Source organism: Macrobrachium nipponense, chromosome 1 (genome assembly GCF_015104395.2).
Source record: "Macrobrachium nipponense isolate FS-2020 chromosome 1, ASM1510439v2, whole genome shotgun sequence".
Taxonomy (NCBI): domain Eukaryota; kingdom Metazoa; phylum Arthropoda; class Malacostraca; order Decapoda; family Palaemonidae; genus Macrobrachium; species Macrobrachium nipponense.
The window spans coordinates 168159810-168176967 of record NC_087200.1 but is presented as its reverse complement, the minus strand read 5'-3'; the positions used below and the strand labels follow the sequence as shown (position 1 = coordinate 168176967).

Genomic DNA, 17158 nt, shown 5'->3' with positions numbered 1-17158 from the left:
TTTTCATACAATCAACTTACCTGTCAGATATATACTTAGCTGATTGGCACCCTTTGGTGGAGGGTAAGAGACAGCTACTTATGGAATAGACAGGTAAACAACATATGTTGTAGGTATAAATAAACCTTGGTTCCTACCTGATAGGTGGTAGACTTCGTGGGTGCTGCCCAGTAGTCTGCATCACCTCAAGAAACTTTAGCGAGATATATGATCTATGGCCAAAAGTTCTTGTGGGTCTACCGATGGGGTCTTATCCGCTTACTCGGCAGAGCCTGAAAGGACTTTGTCAATGGGTGCTGATCCACTTATATGACAATACACCTTGTGAAGGAGCATACAACCAATCCCGACCACCTGATCCTAACCACATGTTAGTAATAAAGATTGTTCCGAGTTATCCCCAAACTCTTCACGACAACCATAACTCAAAAACACAATACGCACACATACATAAATTAAAAAAAAAAAATTAATACTCATCTAATAAGATATCACAAGAGTTCCTTACTGAACAACAGTGACTGGCCGCCAGTGCGACACCAAGCCCTTTTTGTTAGCAGAAAGTCTAGAACATATCTAAATAGAAGGTATGTACAAACTTAAGGATTGGTGTTAGCTCCTAAACCCAGGATCGTATTCGCAGACACGAAAGGACCTAGAGAAAAACATTTCTCGTAGGTCACACGAACATCTCTCAAGTAATGAGATGCAAATACTGAGTTGCATCTCCAAAATGTCGTATCTAAGATGTTTTTTAGTGACATATTCTTTTGAAACGAGAGAGACGTCGCTACTGCTCTCACTTCATGAGCTTTCACTCTTAAAAGTCGAAACTCTTCGTCAGGACAGATCTTATGCGCCTCTGTAATGACGTTTCTCACAAAGAATGCTAGAGCATTCTTAGACATCAGTCTTGTGGGGTCTTTTACCGCTCACCAAAGACCTTGTCTAGAGCCCCCCATCTGGTGTTTTCTCTGAAGGTAGAACTTTAGAGCTCTTACAGGACAGAGATCTCTCTGCTTCTCTACCTACGAGACTCGATAAGCCTTTAACCTCGAAGGTCTTAGGCCAGGGATTCGTGGGATTCTCGTTTTTAGCTAAAAACAAAGCTTTAAACGAGCAAATGGCTGAGTCCCCCTTGAATCCTACTCTATCCTCTAGAGCATGCAGTTCACTAACTTTTTTTGCTGTAACTAAAGATAATAGGAATAAGCATTTTCTAGTTATGTCTCGAAAAGACGCCAGATGAGGAGGTTCGAACCTTTCGGATGACAGGAATTTGAGCACTACATCTAGGTTCCAGCTAGGAGGAACCGGTTCCCTAGACTTCGTAGTCTCAAAGGATCTTATGAGATCGTGTAGATTCTTATTATCTGCCAGATCTAATCCTCTATTCCTGAAGACTGCCGAAAGCATGCTTCTGTATCCCTTTATTGTGGATACAGATAGATGAGATTCTTCCCTTAGGAACAGCAGGAAATCAGCAATCTCTGTTACAGAGGTAGTGGAGGAGGACAACTTCTTAGATTTGGCAACCACCTTCTCAAAAACTTCACCCACTTGGCACTGGGATATATCGTCTAGTGGAGGCCCTGCGGGCTCTCGCGATCGCGCTTGCAACTTTACGAGAAAACCCTCTCGCTCTGACAAGTCTTTCGATAGTCGAAAGGCAGTCAGAGTGAGAGCGGGGAGGTTTTGATGATACCTCTGGAAGTGTGGTTGTTTGAGAAGATCCATCCTTCTTGGGAAGGATCTGGGAAAGTCTACCATCCACTCCACCACCTCTGTGAACCAATCTTGTGCCGGCCAAAAGGGGGCTATCAGGGTCATCCTTGTCCCCTTTGAAGCCACAAATTTTTTCAGAACTAGTCCCAGGATCTTGAAAGGAGGAAAAGCGTAGACGTCTACGTGAGACCAGTCTAGTAGGAAGGCGTCGACTATCAGAGCTCTGGGATCTTCTACCACCGAGCAAAAGACTTCCAGCCTTTTGGAGAGGAACATGGCGAAGAGATCCACATGAGGAGTCCCCCAAAGAGACCAGAGACCTTGACACACTTCTGAGTGGAGGGTCCACTCTGTGTGAAGGACCTGGTTCCTCCTGCTGAGTCTGTCCGCCCTTACGTTCCTTTCTCCCTGAATAAATCTCGTAAGCAGGGAGATGTTCCTCTGGGACGTCCAAAGCAGAAGGTCTCTTGCAAGTTCGTAAAGGAACAAAGAGTTAGTCCCTCCTTGTTTCCGAATGTAGGCAAGTGCGGTGGTGTTGTCCACATTTACTTGAACTACTTTGTTTGACACAAAAGGTTCTAGACTCTTCAGAGCCAGGTGAACGGCAAATAGTTCTTTGCAGTTTATGTGCCATGACACCTGTGCTGCTTCCCAGGTGCCTGACACCTCCTGCGAGCCTAATGTTGCTCCCCAACCCCTCTCCGACGCGTCGGAGTATAACACTAGGCTTGGGTTCTGAATCTTCAGGGAGATTCCCTTGTTCTCCTTCAACGGGAGCAACCACCATTCTAAGTGAGGTCTTATCTCCAATGGAATGGGAAAGGCGTCTGAAAGATGTCCGGTCTTCCAACTCCAAGACCTCTTGAGGAAGAATTGAAGTGGACGTAAATGAAGTCTTCCTAGAGGAAAGAACTGTTCGAGCGAGGAAAGGGTCCCTAGAAGGCTCAACCATTCCCTCGCCGACGTCCGTTCTTTCCCTAAAAAGAGAGAGACTTTCTCCAAGCCTTTTGCGAGTCTCTCTTGCGAAGGAAATACTCCAAAACCCCGAGAATCCATCTGAATCCCCAGATAGACTAAGTTCTGTCTGGGGGTCAGCTGCGACTTCTCGAGGTTTACGAGTAATCCAACGATCTGATCAGGTTTAGGGTCAACGTAAGGTCCTCCAAACACTGTCTCTCTGATCTGGCCCTGATGAGCAAGTCGTCCAGATACAGAGATATTTACACCTTTGAGGTGAAGAAACCTCGCAACATTCTTCATCAGGCTTGTGAAGACCTGAGGAGCTGTGGACAAGCCGAAACACAAAGGCCCTGAACTGAAAGATCCTTCCCCCCCGTCATGAAAAGGAGGTATTTCTTCGATGAAGGGTGAATCGGGACGTGAAAATAGGTGTCCTGGAGATCCAGAGACACCATCCAATCTCCTTGGCGCAAAGCCGCAAGGACTGAGGCCGAAGTCTCCATAGAGAACTTCTCCTTCTGAACAAATTTGTTCAGAGTGCTGACGTCTAGTACTGGCCTCCAGCCCCCCCGAGGCCTTTGCAACCAGATAAAGCCGATTGTAAAACCCCCGGGGAGTTTTGATCCAGCACTAGTTCTATCGCTCTCTTGTCCCACATCTGATTCACCATCAGTCGAAGAGTATCCCTCAGCACAGGATCCCTGTATCTGGCTGACAGTTCCCGCGGAGTTGAAGTCAGGGGAGGACTGTCCAGGAAGGGGATAAGGTATCCCTTCCTTATCAAAGACATTGATGAGGCGTCCGTGTTGATACGTGCCCAGGACTCCACAAATCCCAGGAGCCTGGCACCTACTGGTGTTTGGAGGTGAGAAGCATCACTTTACCTTCTTAAAGGGACGGAAGGCAGATCTACCTCTCCTCTCAGGAGCCTTCCTTTTTGAGGGAGCTCTGGAGGGAGGGCCTCCTCGAAAGGGCTGAAGAGACGTACTCGGCCCTTTCTTCTCAACTATTGCTGCAGGTCTCTTCTTCCTAGATGACTGAAGAAGCAGGTCTTGAGTCGCCTTCTCAGTTAGTGATCGAGAAATGTCCTTCACCAACTGAGAAGGAAACAAAAAGTCAGATAAAGGAGAGTACAAAAGAGCTGCTCTCTGAGAGTGTGAGACCGCCTTGGTCAAGAAAGCACTGAAAACCGTCCTCTTCTTGATCAGTCCCGCTCCAAATAAAGAGGAGACTTCTAAGGATCCATCTTGTACTGCCTTGTCGATGCACGACAGTATACAAAGGAGTACTTCCGGGTCGAGACCCTCAGCGTCATGAGCCTTCTTGGACATCACCCCAAGGGACCAATCTAAGAAATTGAAGACTTCCAAAACGTGGAAGAGTCCCTTGAGGAGATGATCCAATTCCGAAATGCCCCAAGTCACACGTGCAGAGTTCAATCCGTGTCTTCTAGACGCATCCACTAAGGTTGAAAAGTCTGCTTCGGCTGAGGACGGGAGAGAAAGACCTATATTCTCTCCCGTTTGGTACCAAATGCCCCTTCTACCAGTGAGTCTCGCTGGGGGCATGCAGAAGACCGTCCTGACCAGCTCCTTCTTAGTATCCATCCAAGTATTTAGAGACTGAAGAGCCCTCTTCATAGAGATAGTAGGTCTCATTCTAAGGAAAGACGAGGATTTAGGCACCTTAGCGCTTGAAAACAGAGAGCGCGGAGAGGGAGGAGCGGCGGGAGTTAACGCGTCCCCATATTCCTCAAGAAGAAGGGCTGTTAAGACTTTGTAGCTGGAAAGTCCTTCCCTACCGTGAGCCTCGTCTTCAGAATTCTCGTCCATCTTGGGGTCCAAAGGAGAATCCGCAGCAAAAACTGGAAGTCTTCTATCCGAGGGAGACAAACTCCTGATAGGAGAGGGACTAAGAGAGTGTACAGAGTCCCTCTTGACCTGGCAGACGCCTCACGCTTGGCTGGTGTCCTGGCTGGCGCCTCGCGCCTGGCTGACTCCTCACGTCTGGAGGACGCCTCGCGCTCGGCTGGCGTCCTGGCTAGCGCCAAGCGCCTGGCTGGAGCCTCGCGCTTGGATGACGCTTCGCGCCCTCTTGACGTCCTGGCTGGCGTCTCGTGCCTGGCAGACTGCATGTATCTGGAAGACGTCTCGCGCCTAGAAGACGTCTCGCGTCCAGCTGGCGTCCTGGCCGGCGCCTCGCGTCTGTCATAAGCTCCTCTTGCACTTGCTCTGAAATGCAAGTCCTCTTCTACATGCTTGGAAGAGGAAGCTTCATGTCTGGAAGGCGCCTCGCGCCTGGCAGGTGAAAGAGGACGAGACTTCTTGATAGGAAGCGCAACGTCCTTCTTGCGCATCGGATCTCTAGTCAGAACTCCTACCAAGGAGGCTAGTTGTTCTTGAACAGCAAGTAGGATCCTCTTAGAAGCTTCCCCGGCGTCCTCCTCAATGGAAGGAGAGGGAGACCTCAAAGGAGAACGATCCGCTACATCCATATAGGGAGACATCGACACAACCTTCGCCTTCCTGATCAAGGAGGGAGCTTCATCAGTAAAGCGCTCTGGGCTCGAGTTCAAAGAAGGTTCTTTCCAATGCCTTTTCAGGGGCCTGGAAAGATCCGAATCCTTCCACCCTCATTTAGGTGAAGGAGAGGGAGAAGAAGAGAAGCACTCTCGCAGGACGCTTTTCCTAAAGCGGTCCTGAGCAGTCTGATGTGAAACAGAACCTGCTGAAGGGACGTCTGACCGTTGGGGATTCTCCATGACCTCCTTAAGGCTTTCGACTTTCCTTCTCCTCTGGGCATGGGAGCTTGGAAGCGGTCTAGGCCTGGGAGCGTCGCAGAGACGATCAAACGCCCCCTCCACAACACTGGGAGCACTCACTTCACTGTACAAGTCACTGTCACTATCCTTACCTTTTAGGGCCGCCATTTTGGACCCCATCTTGTGGATAGTAGCCTTCAGGTCGGCGATTTCAGAGGCCGATTCTGAATGCAAAGCCTGTGAAAGTCCCGATACAGAGGGAGAATCTAAATCATCAGGATTAGAAAAAGTATCAATAAAAGGCTCAATAGGCCTTGAACACACACCCTTTGATGCACGTCTCACTCTATCCCTTTCTAACTTCCTCAAGTAAGAAGTTAGAGTCTTCCATTCTTCAGCATTCAACCCCTCACATTCATGACAGGTATTAGTTGAAGAACATTCAAACCCCCTACATTTACGACATACAGTGTGAGGATCAACCGAAGCTTTCGGTATCCTCACCTTGCAGCCTACATTCACACACATTCTCACACTAACACTTGAATCAGACATACTGAGAAAAATCCAAAAGCAATTCCAAATTCAGTCCACAGTAGCGAATGCCAAAAACACGATCCAGGTACGTCACCAAAAAGTCCAATGAAACGATGATCAAGAGCTTTGAAATAAGATTTCAGGTCAGGAGGTAGTAACAACAATGTTGATACCACCGGAGACAGAGAAAATATGATAGAAAACGGGAATGGTTCCTAGTCCTGCCGCCCAGGGCAGGCCGGTATATCACCTGACCTACCTGTAGCGAGTGGCGCGAAATTTGAATTTCTGTCGGGGACGACGGAGTCTTAGCTAAGTATATATCTGACAGGTAAGTTGATTGTATGAAAATGGTCTTTTGGCGAGTGAGTCAAATGCTTAACTGATCAAGAGGAAGGTTTCTAAACTGAACCGGTTCCTTGGCAGCAGATTCTTCCAACTATCACAGGGCAGCCCTAAGCTAGGCTAAGGACATACAGGGCCACCAACTCCTTTCCTCTTTTAGGGGCCCACAATAAAGGAGTGCACACTATTGGGAACACTGACTATCTACTCAGAACTGGAATTTGGTCAAACCCTTAAATGCTTTAAGAATAAGAGTACCATCCTGTTTCATTTTAGAATATGGTTTTCCTAAAATGAATGGGAGCATAAGGCCGGGCTACGGTTGTAGGATCAAGTCTAGGATAGGAGTTATGAGAGAGGGGATGGAGGAGGGTCATTACGAGACAGAGGACCTAGCAATGAAGTAGAGAGGGAAGTCAACCGTACATCCCTGTAAAAGTAATTGCTTCCTCAATGTGGCTCTCTCCTCTTCCTACATATACTACAGGCAGTCCCTGGTTATCGCGAGTTTCGGTTAATGGCAGTTTTTGCTTATCAGCAACCCCTAAGAGCGTAAACCCCCCCAAAAAACCGGGGGACTGTCTGTATAATGAATTATAAACTCATCTGACCATTCCTTATCCCCTTCATACATAACTGACATCCCTACAACCAGCACAAACTGTGTCCATCTAACAAATCTGAATACAAGGCAGTCCCGAGTTATCGGCGGGGGTTCCGTTCTTGGAGGGGTGATGATAAGCGAAAACCACCATTAACTGAAATGCGGCGATTTATGGCGCTGATAACCATAAGAGCCATTATGACACCTCTGCTAGGTATGTTATAGTGCCATAACTCATTATTGGTGCCTTATGGCATGCCTTAAGGCTGCTTATAGCACCAATAACCGGAACTTGGCCCGTTATGGAATCATAAATCACCAATTTTATGGCATTTGATAAGTACCGTAAAACCGGATCGCCAATAACCAGGGACTGCCTGTACAGTGTTATATCTAATTCCATCACAATCTACTAACACAGAAAATATTTCTGCAAAAATTTCATTGTCAGGATAAAATTAGGTTTCATATATACTTACCAAGTAATTACACAGCTAAATTTTCCACTGGTGCAGCACTTAAAAAATCGTGGTAGCTCTTCTATCATTTTTGTGTTGATGACTACCCCACTCATTATCGAGGAAATATATGAACAACAAAGCAGAACTCACTACTTTTGTGCCTTTATGTCCACTAGAGGGGAGGAGGGAGGTGTCTGATATGTAATTACTTGGTAAGTATACAGCGGCCTTCATTTTTACACAGGAATAGGTTCCAGAAATGCAAAATCTGTGGAAATGCAAAAAATCCCCTCTACAAATAAATATAACTGGCTTTTAACTGCCAAATACCTTGTACTCAGGAGTGTGTCAAGCACTGCAGGACGGATGAGGACATGCTCACATGAATAGCAATTATACAGGTTTTGGGTGGTGGACTGATTGACTCATGATGAGTAACAATATTATGCTCCCTGGATTTGGGGGAATTTGGCACGAAAAAGGTGCCATTGCTTTTATGGCCCATAAATTCACTAATGGCATCATTTAAGACAGTAAAATCCACTGGGTGGCTCATGAGAGTTAGTTGGGTTCTTGACTTCAAAGGAGGATGTAGTGCCTCTCTGTCTCACAAGATGTCTTTTTGTTAATTTTCTCATAAATATACTAAGGGGTTGCTGTTAGTTTTATTGCTTTTTTCTTAAATTGGTTTACCTCAAAGTTTTGCAAGCCTGGGGTGCTGCATATTGATTCATTACCCCATCCATTAAGGGTTAAATCTCCCACACAGAAGAGGTGAAAAGCTGTCCACGTTGTCTGTACGTCTCTCAAAGGAAGAGACTTGCCGGGAAATTGCCTATGGTGCCTCTTGCTGAGACTGGATTTCTCCAAGTATGAAGACAACCGATGCACACTAACTGAGACGCCTTTCCAACGGTTGTCTGTCGAAGCCTGGGTGTGTGTGACAGGTTCGACTGAGGGGGCGACTACCTGTGGGCAAGCCCCAATGGCCTCCTTTGGACCTCTGGTATGTCTTCTCCCAGGTTTAGGGGAGTATGACAAGGACCCTCGTTTAGGAGAAACAGCAAGATGGGCAGCCACCTCCTTCACTTACACTGGCATGACACTATATATTCATTTTATCCATAAGGACCCTCTGTGACACCCCTAATTCAGCCACTGTATTCACCACTTAATCAAACTTACGGTCAAATCTGCACTTGCGAATGGCAATGGGATCAGGGTTGGAAGCATGGAAGCATGAAGCTAGGCATGGGAGTAGAAGGTACATACAATGTTATGGGGACTGAGGATGGGAGACAAGGTTGGAACATGGGAAGAAGGAATGGCAAGATCATCTACAACGCTAGGTCTAGGTATAGCTTCCAAGCTATGAGTCCTACTTTTGGCTCTAGAGGCTGCCTTCCTCTTCGTATCCCTATCAAGCCTTACCTATGTGGGATTTTAACACATTCCATTGCTTATCATCCCATTCTTTATACTCATCACATGTTAGCTCTTTCAAACATACCTGTCCCCTACAGTTTGAACAAATCATATGAGAATCATTAAGTCTGCAGTTTGAACAAATCGTATCAGAATCATAAATGGTTTTTGTCAACCTAGTCTTACAACCCTTCCGACAATACCTAATGCTGGAGGAACTTGAGTCTGACATGATCAATCACAAAATCAGATATAAAACAATCTAAGCTAAACTGATAGGCTTGAAGGCTACACAAACAAGTGAGCATTTCGCCATATCCTGGAAGGATAGACCTAAAATACCGATGAAATAAATCATCAAAAGCTACTGCAAACACATCGAAGTCTGGCACAAAAGAAGTGTTCTTCTGCTTTTTTGTTCCTATTGTTCCCCAATAGTGAGCAAGGTAGTCACCTACACACACACACACACACACACACACACACACACACACACACACACACACACACACACACACACACACACAAAACAGAAGCACTACTGCAGTTTTTAAAATTTGGGCTCTCGCATGACTGGAAAACATAGCTGTGTAATCATACTTGGTAAGTTACTTATATGAAATCTGATGTTTTGTTCCTACTGCCAATCAAAAACATCTTAGCAAATAAAATAAGAGGTCACCAACAACTATCCTGACCTATGACAAGAACTATAACATTCAAACACATTAGGTGAAGAAATGGTGAAACAGTTATCCAAGCCAGCCAACCAGTCTCCTTATTTGGAATGCCAACTGCACCTGCCAGCGTGAAGATAGAACTATTTTTAATGACAGGTGAGATTTGCCTCAAATAAAATTTTTTTTATAAATAAAACACTTTTGTACTAACCATTAATCTTAGTTTTAGTGACATCCTCTCTTCTCCTTCCTTCAGATGGAGAATGGTAGAGAAGAATGAACAATATGGCATCATGCAACACTTCATATTGATGACCCTGGCTGTGTTCTAAACAGTATAAGCTATGTATGATTTATGGGTTTTCATAAAAACTTGATCACTATACAAACAGTGTTTCAGTAAAGCAATATTAGAGGTGGTCAATATAAGTATAATGCAGTACATATGCAAGTAAAGTCTTTTACCTTAAAGTCCTTGGCCCCTGTTCATAGACAGTACCATCTTCAAAAGTTGTTGATTTAATCCATCCCCCTAATCTCTGAGACGCTTCAAGCAATATCACTTGTGATGCTGGATTTAGCAGCTTCATATAATGTGCTGCAGCCAGACCACTAATTCCTCCTCCTAAAACTGCAACTGTCATGCTTCTGCAAACTAAAAGATTTATCATATCTTAAAAAAAAGTTTACTTCAAAATTCTATATTTCGACATTTCTATTTTTTTTTCTTCTATTGTACATTCTGATTTTTAAACTACTTTATAGTAATTACTTTTAAATTCCCAACTGCTAGGAAAAAAATATATGACATACCAAATAATGAGTGGCCCTGACACTACACTGAACTGACAATAGGATTGTATTTCAAGACACATCAATTTTCTGCATGACAAAGCAGACAAATTCTGCTGAAAAATCAAAAATTTTCAAAGTAATTTGTATTTTTCCTAACTATACAAACCTGAGGCCTTTACATAGGAATTACTTTCAGCAAAGCTGGAAATGGCAGGGTAGCTTGAGGCACGCAAAAATGTAATGTAAAGGACCTCAGGTTTATATAGTTAGGGAAAATAATTATACTCTAAAAATTTGTGATTTGTTCCTAAACAATATACAAACCCTCAGTCCTTTACATTAGAAAGACTCACTGACTGGGGGGGGGGGAGGAATCTGAGTGAGTCTCTTGAACTGACTGGAGTTCTGCACAGCTGGGCTGCTTCTCCTGGTGGAAAGATTGAGAGTGAGGAGGAATGCCCTGCCTCTGACAAATTAATCAGAGTATAAGAACTACAAGATCAAGAGTCCCATTTCTGGACCATTTCGAATGAGTGAGGAATTGTAACTAATAAGAAAAAAGGCTGGGAAGAATATTCAGAGTCAGAGGCAATAGGGCAAAGATCCGAGAACAATTTGCCATTGGTCCTTTACATTAGGAAGACTCACTGGTTGGAGGGAGGAATCTGAGTGGGTCTCTGAACTGACTGGAGTTTGCCATATCTGGGATCCTCTTCCTGGTCAAGAGAGTGAGGAAGAGTACCGTGCCTCTGACAACTTGATCGGAGTATGGGAACTGCAAAATTGTCAGACTTCTGGGCCTTTTCGAATGAGTGAGGGAAATGTCATCTCATACAAAAATAGGGTAGGATGAATCTAAAAGTCAGAGGCAGTGAGGCAAATACAAGAAAAGGGTTTGTCTTATTAAAGGCAGTCCCCAGTTATCAGCAGGGTGCAGATATGCGAAAACTGCTATTAACCAAAACTTGGTGATTTGCGCTGATAACCAGTTAAAGGTGCCTCTGTTGGGTGTTATGGCACCATAACTCTATTATCAGCGCCTTATGGTGCCATAAATCGCTGATTTTATGACGCTAGACAAACTCCATACAACCAGGCTGCCATTAGTTGAGCCCCCTGGGGGCTGCCAGTATATCTTACTGCCTTACCTTGTGGTAAGAATACCACCATAGGTCCTGAGTGTCGTAAAAGGTGACTAAAAGGACAGCTGCTGCCTTGCAGTGCAGTCTTACTTTTTAGTAAAAGGCTAAGCCCACTGCTAATAACTGTGGAAACAGCTGCCTTGGGGTTTTACCTTATAGTAAAAGGCTAGGCCCACTGCAAATAACTGTGAAAGCTGCTGCCTTACAAGTGGACTTTTTAGTCAAAGGCGAAGCCCACCACCAATAACCGTGGTTGATGCCAAACAATAAGCCATGCCTGATGTTGTAAGAAATATGAATGCGGCTAGGCCATCCCCTATAAGTGGCACATCAGAATCCCTCTACTGGCGTGATAAATGGGCAAAGGGTACAGCAGGGTTCACGACTGCAGTCAAAGAAGTTAGTGAAAGAGTGGAAGATAGAGCAGGTACGAGGAATGTTGGTACTCTTGACAGGAAGACTGAAGGAGACAGTAGATGTGATGGAGAGGAGGAGAATAGATTTCTTGTGTGTGCAGGAAACTAGGTGGAAAGGTAGTGGAACTAGAGAGATAGGAAATGGGTATAAGCTTTATTACAGTGGGTCACAAAAGGGAAGATATGGAGTTGGAATTATAGTAACAACTGGAAAGAAAAAGTGGTAGAAGTGTTGATGCCCAACGATTAACTGTAAATAATGTTCGTGTTGTCTTGTTATCGCGATGGTTAATGTTAAGGTTTGCTGTGTGGTAGTTTGCTGGTTCGAGTCTACGCTCGGCCACAATAATTGTTTACTTGGTGTTGGGTTGTTTTAGCTAATTTATGCATAGTTATCGGTCACGTGTACTTTTTGGTATTCGATAGTGTCTTCCTGTAAACAAATGAGGAAAGTTATCAGTTTAAAAAGAGATTTCATACAGAACGGATATAACGAATGTAACGAAAGTTGGTATTTACTGAGGAATATTTGGACCGTTTGTTATAGGAACACAATTGTAAGTAAACGCCTATTATATTGTTTTAGAATAGCGGATTCATCTTTTCCCATTTGTAAGCCTACATTGTATATAACGTATGTCTTTATATGAGCCTTAATTATATTGACTTTGTGTATTAGCTTTTTGTAATTAGCCGTTATACATGCATAATTTACTTAATTAAGCTTTGCATATTGTTTCTATCAGTCTTAGTTGTTTAACTTAATAATTTTGTATAAATTAGCATATTATTCATACGTTGATTTCTTTTCCATTTATCCATAGTAATTGAACCACATCACACCACATCACATCACTTCAAGTTACGCTGTATACGTCAAGTCTACATGTATAAACGCCTAACAATATAACCATATCGATGTTAACGTCATGGATCTAATAAAGAACTATATGTGCGTATCAAAATTGTGTTTCTCCATCATTCACGTTAAGCAATAGAAGAATAGTGCATTAACATCGTTCAATTAAATTGTTAAACTACCATTAACGACTCTCGCTATTATAACTCTTATACGTGAGCCTTAAGAAGTGGAATTACTGCCTGTTATAAACAACTACAGACAAGATGGAGGAGTCTGATGAGACTGTCCAGAATAGTGCTCCCGTCGAAAACTCGGGTACGACAGTTGATATTCGAACATTGAAAAATAAATTGAGATCATCACTTGCCAACGTAACGAAAAAACGCAATGAACTCACAGGCCTCATGTCAAATCCTGACAACCTGCACTTGGTGAAAATGTGTCTAGAGGAATATAACGAAGCTTTCGATAAGTACAAAAAAAACTTTAATTGTGTCATGGATAACATCTCAGACGAATTGGAGCAAGACCAGGAATTGTCCAGATATGAGACCAAGGAAATTAGCATTCTGCAATTCCGAAACCATACTGGTGAATGGATAGCCATAAACGAAAAACGACTTGAAGAAGACCTGAAGAGTCTTTTAAGCCGATCTGGTTCAAAACGTTCTTCCCAACGGCCTTCTTCTCTTCCTTCTGGCAAATCGGCTATGTTCGAAAAAAGGGCGAGCAGCCAGCACCGTCGCCGAGTGCTTGCCGAAAAAAGACTTGTTGACAAAGAAAAGGAACAGGAGGCAAAGACAGAAGAGATTCTATTGGATATCGAAATAGCCAAGATTCGAGCAAAAGCACGTGTTTTTGCAGAAACTGAAAATGACATTGGCGATGACAATGTTGGTAACAAGGACAATGAGACACATACCAGCATTATTGTGCAACGAGCCAACCATCAGGACGTGAATGTTATGGTCGCTGGACCTAGTGTAGCTGCCCCTGGAATTTGTGTGAGTGAAGGTGACTAACCGGCGGCAATATGGATAACCAGTTATACTTCCTGTCACCCAGGAAAATAGTGCCAGCTTACCAGTCTAAAATCCAGCACTACACAAGAATTTGTTCCCAGAAATTCTTCAGAGACTGGTACTAACACTCGTGCACCTCCGGTCAACGCTTCGAATGCCACGTCATCAACGTTTCCAAATCAAGAACAGTATACGTATCCGCCTGTAAATACACCTGTGAACAGTAACTTTGGTGCACCCTATCCACTGCCTAATTTGCCTCCAGTTAACACCATACAGCAACAGATTAGTGGTATTGCCACAGCTCTAGCTTTGCCTGCACCGGAAGTTCCCAAGTTTACCGGTGATCTTCTGGAATACAGTGACTTCATACTGGCGTTTGACACCAGGATCTCCTCTAGAACAGCCAGTAGCAGTGACAGACTTTACTACCTTCTACAGCATACCGACGGTGAACCTAAGGACCTCATCAGCAGCTGTTTATACATGCAGGCAGACCAAGGCTATAGCCGGGCAAGACAGTTGCTACAACAAGAGTATGGTGATCCTTATAAAGTATCCCTGGCATACTTGAAAACAAACAACTAAACGAGTGGAAGCCGATAAAACCAGATGAAGGGAATGTCTGAAAAGATATTCGCATTACTTGCTAAAATGCTCAGTCGCCATGCAAACACTTACTCACCTAGCTGTTCTTGATCATGCACCGAACCTGCAAGTGGCGGTCCAGAAATTGCCAAGTTATCTCCAGAATAAATGGCGTGAAAAAGCCACAAACCGTAGACTCCTCGAGAACAGGTCTTCGTGCTTTGGTGACATTGTCCAGTTTGTTATTAACGCTGCAGAGTGTGTCAATGACCCAGTGTTTGGCAAAGAAGCAATGCATAGAGAACTGAATTCTAGTAAACCATCAAAAGGGAAACCACAGAGTCTGCATTTGCTATGCAGTTAATCGTGAGAGCCAAAGTAGAACTCGTGGTTTTGGGTCACCCTCCTGTTTTTTACTGCGGCAAAAATCACGATCTGGATAACTGTGCGATTTCAGGCAGCAAATCTCTCGAAGAGAAAAGAAAGTTTATTATAGAGCAGCGTAGATGCTTCAGTTGCTACGGTCTGAATCATACATCGAAGGGGTGCATGAACAAGCGAAAATGTCACAAATGTGGCAAAGGTCATCCTACGGCCATGCATATAGATGGCTTCAAACTACCTTGGAGGTCAGACTACTCTGACAGATCTTCATATTCTCAAAACCGTACAGAGGAATCCAGCCAAAACCCTCCAGATACAGCTACCAGCAACGTTATTTCTCATGGTTCCTCAATGGTTCTTCAAGCAATACTACCTGTTCGTATAAAACAGAGGGGAACCAACCGAGAAGTTCTCACCTACGCCCTCTATGACCCAGGAAGCACAGGGTGCTTCCTATCAGAAGAACTGAAAGACGACTTGCAAGCTTTCGGTGTTCAAACAAATCTGCGCCTGAAAACTATGCATGGGGAGAGCATAGTCAAAAGCTACCTTGTCCAGGATCTCGTCGTCAGTGATATAAACGGCCAGAATGGTATACTGCTTCCAAAAACGTATTCCAGACAAGAAATTCCAGTGAGCCATGATCAAATACCACGTCCAGAACTGTTACGACACTGGCCATATCTTCACGACGTGGCAAAATCGATTCCTGAAGTAATGCCAGAAATAGACATCGGTCTACTGATTGGCAGTAATTGCCCACTAGCGATGGAGCCTCTGAAAATCATATCAACAGACGGCAAAGGCCCATTCGCTCTGCAGTATCGTCATGGATGGACAGTCAGCTCCCCGGTAGCAGACAACAGCGTAACGTCTACACATCAGGTAAACAGTAATCGCATTGTGACCGAGGACATTAGAGCAGGCTACTGAATTCTCTCCCCAAACAGAATACTGAATATTCTGGAAAGGGACTTTATTGATAGCCGGGTAGCAAGGTATCCTGGAGAGAAAGGATTGTCTCCAGAGGATACTACATTCATGAAGAAGGCCGAAAGCAATGTCGTGTTCAAAGACGGTCACTTTGAGATCCCTCTCCCTTTCAGGAATCAGAACTTAATGGTGCCAAATAATAAGATCCTTGCAATCAAACGAGCACTCTATCAAAAGAAGAAAATGCAAAAGGATCCCAAGTACCACTCCGACTACGTCAACTTCATTGACAAAATACTCCAGAATGACTATGCTGAACGTATCCCAGACTCCCTGCTCACAGCCAAATCTGGACATGTGTGGTACCTGCCACATCATGGAGTATACAATCAAAGAAAACCGGATAAAATTAGAGTGGTGTTTGACTGTAGTGCTAAATTCAATGGAATATCCTTGAACGATCAGTTGCTGCAAGGGCCTGATCTCACCAATTCTCTGATAGGTGTTCTAACCAGATTCAGAGAACACCAGGTAGCCTTCACTTGTGACGTGGAGTCTATGTTCTACCAAGTGAAAGTACCCAAATACCAATACAACCATCTCAGATTCCTCTGGTGGCCGAACGGTGACATATCAAAGGAACTCGAAGAGTACTGGATGAAGGTACACCTGTTCGGTGCAGTGAGCTCACCAAGTATCGCCAACTACGCACTTAGACGCGTCGCAGATGAAGGAAACAACTTAAGTTCAGAAGTCGCCCATACAATTAAGCGGAACTTCTATGTTGATGACTGTCTAAAGTCTGTACCGAACGCCACCAAAGCCAGTTCTCTGATTGCTGAACTGACTGCCGCCTGCAGGGGCTGTGGATTCAAACTGTGTAAATATACTAGTAATGACGTCTCTGTCCTCAAACACCATCCCAGCTGACGATCGATCTAAAGAGTTAAAGGACAAGAGGGACATCCAATTATGGAACCCACTGCCTATCCGAGGGCCGCCCTCAGGCAATACTTTGGGGTCGTCGAAACAGGACACATTTGGCCGTTCTCAGTGTTGCTTGCCAGACCAAACCGACTGACACGAAGAGGCATTCTCTCCATAGTATCATCCATCTATGACCCCCCTTGGTTTTGCTGCTCCATTTGTGCTGCCGGCAAAGCAAATACTGCAAGACCTCTGCAAAGAAACCACTCTCACCTGGGATGACGAAGTGCCTGATGATCACCAGCGACGTTTCAAACAATGGATTAGCGAAGCCCCGAACCTTCAGAAGATAACAATCCCGAGAGTCTAAAGTTACCACAGCAAGCAAAAGAATACGGCGTTTCAGATGCACGTTTTCTCAGATGCCAGTGCATCTGGGTATGGCACTGTTGCATACCTAACCTCAACGAAAGGTGGATGTTTCGAAAACTTCATTTCTCATCGGAAAAGCAAGGGTTGCTCCATTGAAAGCAACATCTATCCCACGGCTTGAACTCACAGCAGCTGCTGTAGCTGTAAATTTAGGACAGA

At 44.4% G+C, this 17158-nt stretch overlaps 1 pseudogene; it reads right to left on the bottom strand.

The window, feature by feature from the left end:
* LOC135219804 (protoporphyrinogen oxidase-like) overlaps window positions 1–17158 on the bottom strand; it is a 148172-nt pseudogene that overhangs the window by 65652 nt on the left and 65362 nt on the right.